We start from the raw sequence: 11643 nt of genomic DNA, 5'->3' as shown, positions 1-11643 counted from the left end.
TTTCACATGGGCAACAGGATAAAATGGATCCTAAAATTTGTTGGGCAATTTCTCCTTAGTATGTTGATACCTCATATGTGGGGGTAAACCACTGTTTGGGTGCACGGCAAGGCTCGGAAGGGGAGGCGTGCCATTTGACTTTTTGAATGGAAAATTCGCTCCAATCGTTAGCGGACACCATGTCGCGTTTGGAGAGCCCCTGTGTGCCTAAACATTGGAGCTCCCCTACAAGTTACCCCATTTTGGAAACTAGACCCCCAAAGAAACTTATCTAGATGCATAGTGAGCACTTATAACCCCCAGGTGCTTCACAGAAGTTTATAACGCAGAGCCGTGAAAATAAAAAATAATTTTTCTTTCCTCAAAAAAGATTTTTAGCCCAGAATTTTTTATTTTCCCAAGGGTAATAGGAGAAATTGGACCCCAAATGTTGTTGTCCAGTTTGTACTGAGTACGATGATACCCCATATGTGGGGGTAAACCACTGTTTGGGCGCACGGCAGGGCTCGGAAGGGAAGGCACGCCATTTGGCTTTTTGAATGGAAAATTAGCTCCAATCATTAGCGGACACCATGTCGCGTTTGGAGAGCCCCTGTGTGCCTAAACATTGGAGCTCCCGCACAAGTGACCCCATTTTGGAAACTAGACCTCCCAAGGAACTAATCTAGATGTGTGGTGAGCACTTTGAACCCCCAAGTGCTTCGCAGAAGTTTATAACGCAGAGCCGTGAAAATAAAAAATAATTTTTCATTTCTCAAAAATGATTTTTTAGCCCACAATTTTTTATTTTCCCAAAGGTAACAGGAGAAATTGGACCCCAAAAGTTGTTGTCCAGTTTCTCCTGAGTACGCTGATACCCCATATGTGGGGGTAAACCACTGTTTTGGCACACGTCGGGGTTCGGAAGGGAAGTAGTGACGTTTTGAAATGCAGACTTTGATGGAATGCTCTGCGGGCGTCAGGTTGCGTTTGCAGAGCCCCTGATGTGCCTAAACAGTAGGAACCCCCCACAAGTGACTCCATTTTGGAAACTAGACCCCCAAGGGAACTTATCTAGATGTGTGGTGAGCACTTTGAACCCCCAAGTGCTTCACAGAAGTTTATAACGCAGAGCCGTGAAAATAATAAATGTGTTTCCTTTCCTCAAAAATATTTTTTTAGCCCAGAATTTTTTATTTTTGCAAGGGTAACAGGAGAAATTGGACCCCAAAAGTTGTTGTCCAGTTTCTCCTGAGTACGCTGATACCCCATATGTGGGGGTAAACCACTGTTTGGGCACATGCCGGGGCTCGGAAGGGAAGTAGTGACGTTTTGGAATGCAGACATTGATGGAATGGTCTGCGGGCATCATGTTACGTTTGCAGAGCCCCTGATATGCCTAAACAGTAGAAACCCCCTACAAGTGACCCCATTTTGGAAACTAGACCCCCAAGGAACTTATCTAGATGTGTGATGAGCACGTTCAACCCCCAAGTGCTTCACAGAAGTTTACAACGCAGAGCCGTGAAAATAAAAAATCATTTTTCTTTCCTCAAAAAAGATGTTTTAGCAAGCAATTTTTTATTTTCTCAAGGGTAACAGGAGAAATTGGACCCCAATATTTGTTGCCCAGTTTGTTGTGAGTACGCTGATACCCCATATGTGGGGGTAAACCACTGTTTGGGCACACGTCAGGGCTCGGAAGGGAAGTAGTGACATTTGAAATGCAGACTTTGATGGAATGGTCTGCGGGCGTCACGTTGCATTTGCAGAGCCCCTGATGTGCCTAAACAGTAGAAACACCCCACAAGTGACCCCATTTTGGAAACTAGACCCCCGAAGGAACTTATCTAGATGTGTGGTGAGCACTTTCAACCCCCAAGTGCTTCACAGAAGTTTATAACGCAGAGCCATGAAAATAAAAAATAATTGTTCTTTCCTCAAAAATTATGTCTTAGCAAGTAATTTTTTATTTTTGCAAGGGTAACAGGAGAAATTGGACCCCAGCAGTTGTTGCCCAGTTTGTCCTGAGTACTCTGGTACCCCAAATGTGGGGGTAAACCACTGTTTGGGCGCATGTCGGGGCTTGGAATGGAGGGAGCACCATTTGACTTTTTGAATGCAAGATTGGCTGGAATCAATGGTGGCTCCATGTTGCGTTTGCAGAGCCCCTGATGTGCCCAAACAGTGGATACCCCTCAATTCTAACTTCAACAGTAACCCCAACACACCCCTAATACTAATCCCAACTGTAGCCATAACCCTAATCCCAACCCTAACCCCAACACACCCCTAACCACAACCCTAACCCCAACACACCCGTAACCCTAATTCCAACCCTAATCCCAACCCTAACCGTAATCCCAACCCTAACCACAACTGTAACCCCAACACACCCCTAACCCTATCCGTAACCCTAACCACAAGCCTATTCTTAACCCTATTTCCAACCCTAGCCCTAATTCCAACCCTAACCCTAAGGGTATGTGCCCACGTTGCGGATTCGTGTAAGATTTTTCCGCATGATTTTTGAAAAATCTGCAGGTAAAAGGCACTGCGTTTTACCTGCGGATTTACAGCAGATTTCCAGTGTTTTTTTGTGCGGATTTCACCTGCGGATTCCTATTGAGCAACAGGTGTAAAACGCTGCGGAATCCGCACAAAGAATTGACATGCTGCGGAAAATACAACGCAGCGTTTCTGCACGGAATTTTCCGCACCATGGGCACAGCGGATTTGGTTTTCCATAGGTGTACATGGTACTGTAAACCTGATGGAAAACTGCTACGAATTCACAGCGGCCAATCCGCTGCGGATCCGCGGCCAATCCGCTGCGGATCCTGTTATGACCCCAGTGGACAGGGTCTCAGAGGAACGTGTAAGTCTGCGAGATTCAAAAATCCAGCTCATAGGGCTGTGGTAACTGGGTTGACCAAATAGCTACTCCTAACGCCAACACTAGAAGTAGCCGGGGATCATGCCTACGGATCGCTAGATGACTCGCGCCAGCTGGAGAATCTAACTACCCCTAGGAGAAGAAAACAAAGACCTCTCTTGCCTCCAGAGAAAGGGACCCCAAAGCAAGATACAAGCCCCCCACAAATAATAACGGTGAGGTAAGAGGAAATGACAAACACAGAAATGAACCAGGTTCAGCAAAGAGAGGCCAGCTTACTAATAGCAGAATATAGCAAGATAACTTATCTGGTCAACAAAAACCCTATAAAAATCCACGCTGGAGATTAAAGAACCCCCGAACCGTCTAACGGTCCGGGGGGAGAACACCAGCCCCCTAGAGCTTCCAGCAAAGGTCAGGATACAGATTGGAACAAGCTGGACAAAAATACCAAACAAAACAAAAGCAAAAAGCAAAGAAGAAGACTTAGCTTGAAATACAGGAACCAGGATCATAGGACAAGAGCACAACAGATTAGCTCTGATTTCAACGATGCCAGGCATTGAACTGAAGGTCCAGGGAGCTTATATAGCAACGCCCCTGAACTAACGGCCCAGGTGAGGATATAGGAAAAGACAGAAGCTCCAGAGTCAAATCACTAATGACCACTAGAGGGAGCAAAAAGCAAAATCACAACAGTACCCCCCCCCTTAGTGAGGGGTCACCGAACCCTCACCACGACCACCAGGGCGATCAGGACGAGCGGCGTGAAAGGCACGAACTAAATCGGCCGCATGAACATCAGAGGCGACCACCCAGGAATTATCTTCCTGACCATAGCCCTTCCACTTGACCAGGTACTGAAGCCTCCGCCTGGAGAGACGAGAATCCAAGATCTTCTCCACCACGTACTCCAACTCGCCCTCAACCAACACCGGAGCAGGAGGCTCAGCAGAAGGAACCACAGGCACAACGTACCGCCGCAACAAGGACCTATGAAACACGTTGTGGATAGCAAACGACACAGGAAGATCCAGGCGAAAGGATACAGGATTAAGGATTTCCAATATCTTGTAAGGACCAATAAAACGAGGTTTAAATTTGAGAGAGGAAACCTTCATAGGGACAAAGCGGGAAGAAAGCCACACCAAATCCCCAACACGTAGTCGGGGACCCACACCGCGGCGGCGGTTGGCAAAGCGCTGAGCCCTCTCCTGTGACAACTTCAAGTTGTCCACCACAAGATTCCAGATCCGCTGCAACCTATCCACCACAGAATCCACCCCAGGGCAGTCAGAAGGTTCCACATGACCCGAAGAAAAACGAGGGTGGAAACCAGAGTTGCAGAAAAACGGCGAAACCAAGGTGGCGGAACTAGCCCGATTATTAAGGGCAAACTCAGCCAACGGCAAGAAGGTCACCCAATCGTCCTGATCAGCAGAGACAAAACACCTCAAATAAGCCTCCAAAGTCTGATTAGTTCGCTCCGTCTGTCCATTAGTCTGAGGATGGAAAGCAGACGAAAACGACAAGTCAATGCCCATCCTACTACAAAAGGATCGCCAGAATCTGGAAACGAACTGGGATCCTCTGTCTGACACAATATTCTCAGGGATGCCGTGCAAACGAACCACGTTCTGGAAAAACACAGGAACCAGATCGGAAGAGGAAGGCAGCTTAGGCAAAGGAACCAAATGGACCATCTTGGAGAAGCGATCACATATCACCCAGATAACAGACATGCCTTGAGACACCGGAAGATCAGAAATGAAATCCATGGAGATATGTGTCCAAGGTCTCTTAGGGACAGGCAAGGGCAAGAGCAACCCGCTGGCATGAGAACAGCAAGGCTTAGCTCGAGCACAAGTCCCACAGGACTGTACAAATGACCGCACATCCCTAGACAAGGAAGGCCACCAAAAGGATCTGGCCACCAGATCTCTGGTGCCAAAAATTCCTGGGTGACCTGCCAACACCGAGGAATGAACCTCGGAAATGACTCTGCTGGTCCACTTATCAGGCACAAACAGTCTGTCAGGTGGACAAGAATCAGGCCTATCAGCCTGAAATCTCTGCAACACACGTCGCAGATCTGGAGAAATAGCTGACAAGATAATACCATCCTTAAGAATACCAACAGGTTCAGCGACTCCAGGAGCATCAGGCACAAAGCTCCTGGAAAGAGCATCGGCCTTCACATTTTTTGAACCTGGTAAATACGAGACAACAAAGTCAAAACGGGAGAAAAACAATGACCAGCGGGCCTGTCTAGGATTCAGGCGTTTAGCAGACTCGAGATACATCAGATTTTTGTGATCAGTCAAGACCACCACACGATGCTTAGCACCCTCGAGCCAATGACGCCACTCCTCAAATGCCCATTTCATGGCCAACAACTCCCGATTGCCCACATCATAATTTCGCTCCGCAGGCGAAAACTTCCTAGAGAAAAAGGCGCAAGGTCTCATAACAGAGCAACCAGGGCCTCTCTGCGACAAAACGGCCCCTGCTCCAATCTCTGAAGCATCCACCTCAACCTGAAAGGGAAGCGAGACATCAGGCTGGCACAAAACAGGTGCCGAAGTAAACCGACGTTTCAACTCCTGGAAAGCCTCCACGGCAGCAGGAGCCCAATTAACCACATCGGAGCCCTTCTTGGTCATATCCGTCAAAGGTTTCACAATGCTAGAAAAGTTAGCGATAAAACGACGGTAGAAGTTAGCGAAACCCAAGAACTTCTGAAGACTCTTAACTGACGAGGGCTGAGTCCAATCAAGAATAGCTCGGACCTTGACTGGGTCCATCTCCACAGCAGAAGGGGAAAAAATGAACCCCAAAAAGGGAACCTTCTGTACACCAAAAAGACACTTTGAGCCCTTGACAAACAAAGAATTTTCATGCAAAATTTTAAAGACCATCCTGACCTGCTCCACATGCGAGTCCCAATTATCAGAAAAAACCAGAATATCATCCAGATAAACGATCAAAAATTTATCCAGATAGTTCCGGAAAATGTCATGCATAAAGGACTGAAAAACTGAAGGGGCATTAGAGAGCCCAAAAGGCATCACCAAGTACTCAAAATGACCTTCGGGCGTATTGAATGCGGTTTTCCATTCATCCCCTTGCTTAATGCGCACAAGGTTGTACGCACCACGAAGGTCTATCTTGGTAAACCACTTGGCACCTTTAATCCGGGCAAACAAGTCAGACAACAGCGGCAAAGGATACTGAAATTTGACAGTGATCTTATTTAAAAGCCGATAGTCAATACAAGGCCTCAAAGATCCGTCCTTTTTAGCCACAAAAAAGAATCCCGCACCAAGAGGGGAAGAAGACGGACGGATGTGTCCTTTCTCCAGAGACTCCTTGATATATGAACGCATAGCGGTATGTTCAGGTATCGACAGATTAAACAGTCTTCCCTTAGGAAATTTACTGCCTGGAATCAAATCTATTGCACAGTCACATTCCCTATGAGGAGGCAATGCACTGGACCTGGACTCGCTAAAGACATCCTGATAATCAGACAAGTACTCCGGAACTTCCGAAGGCGTAGAAGCAATAGACACAGGCAGGGAATCCTCATGAATACCACGACAGCCCCAACTAGACACTGACATAGCCTTCCAGTCAAGGACTGGATTATGGGTCTGTAACCATGGCAGCCCCAAAACAACCAAATCATGCATTTTATGTAGAACGAGAAAACGTATCACCTCGCGGTGTTCAGGAGTCATGCACATGGTAACCTGTGTCCAATACTGCGGTTTATTTTCTGCCAATGGCGTAGCATCAATACCCCTAAGAGGGATAGGATTTTCTAATGGTTCAAGAATAAAACCACAGCGCTTAGCAAATGAGAGATCCATAAGACTCAGGGCAGCACCTGAATCTACAAACGCCATGACAGGATAAGATGACAGTGAGCAAATCAAAGTTACAGACAGAATAAACTTAGGATGCAAATTACCAACGGTGACAGGACTAACAACCTTAGATATACGTTTAGAGCATGCTGAGATAACATGTGTAGAATCACCACAGTAGTAGCACAAGCCATTCCGGCGTCTATGAATTTTCCTCTCATTTCTAGTCAGGATTCTATCACATTGCATCAAATCAGGTGTCCGTTCAGACAACACCATGAGGGAATTTGCGGTTTTTCTATCACATTGCATCACATCAGGTGTCTGTTCAGACAACAACATGAGGGAATTTGCGGTTTTGCGCTCCCGCAACCGCCGGTCAATTTGAATAGCCAGGGACATGGTATCATTCAGACCTGTGGGAATGGGAAAACCCACCATAACATTCTTAATGGCCTCAGAAAGGCCATTTCTAAAATTAGCGGCCAGTGCACACTCGTTCCAATGTGTCAGCACGGACCATTTCCGAAATTTTTGGCAATACACCTCAGCCTCGTCCTGGCCCTGAGACATAGCCAGCAAGGCTTTCTCTGCCTGAATCTCAAGATTGGGTTCCTCATAAAGTAAACCGAGCGCCAGAAAAAACGCATCAATATCAGCCAATGCCGGATCTCCTGGCGCCAACGAAAAAGCCCAATCTTGAGGGTCACCCCGTAAGAATGAAATAACAATTTTTACTTGTTGAGCAGAGTCTCCAGACGAACAAGGTTTCAGGGACAAAAACAATTTCAATTATTCCTGAAATTCCTAAACTTAAATCGGTCTCCTGAAAACAGTTCAGGAATCGGAATCTTGGGTTCAGACCTAGGATTTCTGGTAACATAATCTTGTATACCCTGCACACGAGCGGCAAGCTGGTCCACACTTGTAATCAAGGTCTGGACATTCATGTCTGCAGCAAGCTTTAAGCCACTCTGAGGTAAAGGGGAAAAGAAAAAAAAAAAAAAAAATGAGAGAGGGAAAAAAAAAACTCAAAATTTTCTTTCTTATAATCCCTCTTCTGCAATGCATTAAACATTTAATACTGTCCTGGCATACTGTTATGACCCCAGTGGACAGGGTCTCAGAGGAACGTGTAAGTCTGCGAGATTCAAAAATCCAGCTCATAGGGCTGTGGTAACTGGGTTGACCAAATAGCTACTCCTAACGCCAACACTAGAAGTAGCCGGGGATCATGCCTACGGATCGCTAGATGACTCGCGCCAGCCGGAGAATCTAACTACCCCTAGGAGAAGAAAACAAAGACCTCTCTTGCCTCCAGAGAAAGGGACCCCAAAGCAAGATACAAGCCCCCCACAAATAATAACGGTGAGGTAAGAGGAAATGACAAACACAGAAATGAACCAGGTTCAGCAAAGAGAGGCCAGCTTACTAATAGCAGAATATAGCAAGATAACTTATCTGGTCAAAACCCTATAAAAATCCACGCTGGAGATTCAAGAACCCCCGAACCGTCTAACGGTCCGGGGGGAGAACACCAGCCCCCTAGAGCTTCCAGCAAAGGTCAGGATACAGATTGGAACAAGCTGGACAAAAATACCAAACAAAACAAAAGCAAAAAGCAAAGAAGAAGACTTAGCTTGAAATACAGGAACCAGGATCATAGGACAAGAGCACAACAGATTAGCTCTGATTTCAATGATGCCAGGCATTGAACTGAAGGTCCAGGGAGCTTATATAGCAACGCCCCTGAACTAACGGCCCAGGTGAGGATATAGGAAAAGACAGAAGCTCCAGAGTCAAATCACTAGTGACCACTAGAGGGAGCAAAAAGCAAAATCACAACAGGATCCGCAGCCAAATCCGCACATGCCATAACCCTAACCCTAACCCTACCTGTAACCCTAACCCTACCCCTAACCCTAACCCTACCCGTAACCCTAACCCTAGTTCTAACCCTAACCCTAGTTCTAACCCTAACCCTAGTGGAAAAAGAAAAAAAAAAAAATATTTTCTTTATTTTATTATTGTCCCTACCTATGGGGGTGATAAAGGGGGGGGTTTATTTATTATTTTTTTTATTTTGATCGCTGTGATAGAACCTATCGCAGCGATCAAAATGTACTTTTAACGAATCTGCCGACTGGCAGATTCGGCGGGCGCACTGAGCATGCGCCCGCCATCTTGGAAGATGGCGGCGCCCAGCGAGGAGGCGGACGGACACCGGGAGCCTCGGTGAGTATAAGGGGGGGGAGATCGGGGCACGGGGGGGCGTCGGAGCACAGGGGGGTGGCATAGCAGCACGGGGGGAGCGGGCAGGAGCACGGGGCAGCGGAGCACAGGACCGAGGGGACCGGACCCCATAACGGAGCACTGGGGGGGCGATCGGTGGGGTGGGGGGGTCACATTAGTGTTTCCAGCCATGGCCGATGATATTGCAGCATCGGCCATGGCTGGATTGTAATATTTCACCAGTTTTTCAGGTGAAATATTACAAATCGCTCTGATTGGCAGTTTCACTTTCAACAGCCAATCAGAGCGATCGTAGCCACGGGGGGGTGAAGCCACCCCCCCTGGGCTGAAGCACCACTCCCCCTCTCCCTGCAGATCGGGTAAAATAGGAGTTAACCCCTTCACCCGATCTGCAGGGACGCGATCATTCCATGACGCCACATAGGCGTCATGGGTCGGATTGGCACGGGTTTTCATGACGCCTACGTGGCGTCATGGGTCGGGAAGGGGTTAAGATTTGGTGCGTTTTTTACCTCAGAAGTTGTAAGCCAAAACCAGGAGTGGGTGATAAATACAGAAGTGGTGATGTGTTTCTGTTATACGGTACTTTCCCTCTGATTTTTACCCCTATTTGTAAACCAAAACCAGGAGAGGAACAATCTCACCAAATTCTTCATTTTATAATTAAAGGGCTTGTCCAGGTTTGATATGAAAGTCTGCAGTCACTGCGCGCTGCAGAGATCATTTCATCTTCAACTTGCTTTGTCTTTTCACAATAACAGTAATTTTGCCACAGCTTTTACATGCCACTGTTTAAAAATCAGCGCACACAACAACAAAAAAACCCTCAACTCTGGCATTTTCTTTTTAATGCGGTTTCATTATAAATGAACCACTGTGTAAGGCCGGTTTCACACGTCCTGATATTTCTGGTACCGGTAGACACGGTACCGGAGATGTCCGTGTGATACATCAGTGTGGCACCCGTGTGCCGCATCAAGACCACACGAATGGCTGCCGGTAAGCAGCGCTGCAGTAAGCGCTGTTCCCCTGCGTGTGGTGCTGAACGCGGCTGTCATTGCTCGGCAGGGGAGAATGAATGAATGAAAAAAAAAAAAAAAAGACGTGGGGTCCCCCCTATATTTTACAACCAATGAGCAGGGGACAATTGAAAGCCAGCTTCAGCACCACACGCAGGGGAACAGCGGTTTACATTAGAGCTGCTTACCCCACGGCCGGCCATGCGCATGGAGGACAGTGCACACTTGTCTCCGTGTGCTGGACGTTTGGCGGGCCGTGTGTCCGGGTAAAACGGATATGTCTGCGCGTTTTACACACGGTCCATCAAAACACGCGAACATCTGCATAGACCCATTCATTTGAATGGGTCTACGTGTATCAGGGTCTCCGTTACGTGAGAAAACTGTCACTACACGTACTGGAGCCACTGACGTGTGAAACCGGCCTTAAGTAAATAACCATTAGGCTGTGTGCTGTGCATTACACCCCCCAAGTTGTGGCCGCAGTGTGTTCCCCCCCCCCCCCCCAACAAGTTGTGGATGTTGTCTGTTCCACCCCTCCACAAGTTGCAGCCGCTGTGCATTCCAAGGCGCCCCCCCCCCCCAAGTTGCAGCTGCTGTGCATTCCAAGCCCCCCCCCCCCCCCCAGGGTTGTGGCCACTGTGCATTCCACCCCCTACTCCCAACAACTGCGGTAAAACCGCAAACATTTTGGAAGATGGTAACATTTTTGTACAGAAAACGAAAAAACTTTGCCAACATTTTTCAAAGATTTTATTGCAATTGCAGCAAAATAAAAACACAGCGGCCTCTTTCACACTTCCGTCTTTGTAGTCCCGGCGAGATACGTCGTTTTTTGAGAAAACAGGATCCTGAGTTTTCTCATAGACTTGTATTAGCGATGGATGGCCACACGTTTCGTCCGTCGTGCCCTGGATCCTGCGGAATTTGACGGCCCGTCTTTTCCCAAAAAGTTCCATGAAACTTTTTTTGTCTGCAGTGGAAAAACGTTCCCCCAACGCCTCCTGCGGCATACCTTGTTCCACAAAATGGCAGCCTATGGACACTGGATCCAGCGCACACTGTGAAACGCAGGAATCAAGTGATGGATGCAGGTTTTACTTCTGAGCATGCCTGGAAACATATTCCAACGCAGGGAAAAGTCTCTGTCTCTAATAGAAAATCCTACTTCTCCACTAGGCAAATTTTGGAGACGCCTCCGTCGAAATACCGGAAACGTTGCATACGTTTTACCAATATTTTCTAACATCCTTCAGTACGTCTCGCCGACGCGTTAGACCGTGACACTCCCGACGGAATTGTGAAAGAGGCCTTAGTGTGAACGCAGCCAATAGCGGGTGTGTAGTTACACGTCAGTCACATTGCCATAAAACTGTTGAACCCTTCAGGCCTCGAACACACATCCATTTACATTTCGTTACTGCCAAGAAGCAGATGTTCCCAAATACGCAGTGGATTTTCCATCCATATTACTTTACCAGTGTTGTGGATGAGATTTCTGCAGAATAAATGGATTCTGATTGCATGGTCTTCCCTTTCGGATTGAAATTCAATATATAATGTTTTTTTTTTATTTATTTAGTATTGCAGCAGGCACCATCGGCACCTTGGAAACAAACCCCTCTTG

The sequence above is a fragment of the Ranitomeya variabilis genome, chromosome 8 (assembly GCF_051348905.1).
Source record: "Ranitomeya variabilis isolate aRanVar5 chromosome 8, aRanVar5.hap1, whole genome shotgun sequence".
NCBI classification, from domain to species: domain Eukaryota; kingdom Metazoa; phylum Chordata; class Amphibia; order Anura; family Dendrobatidae; genus Ranitomeya; species Ranitomeya variabilis.
Note: the sequence above shows the minus strand (reverse complement) of the source record.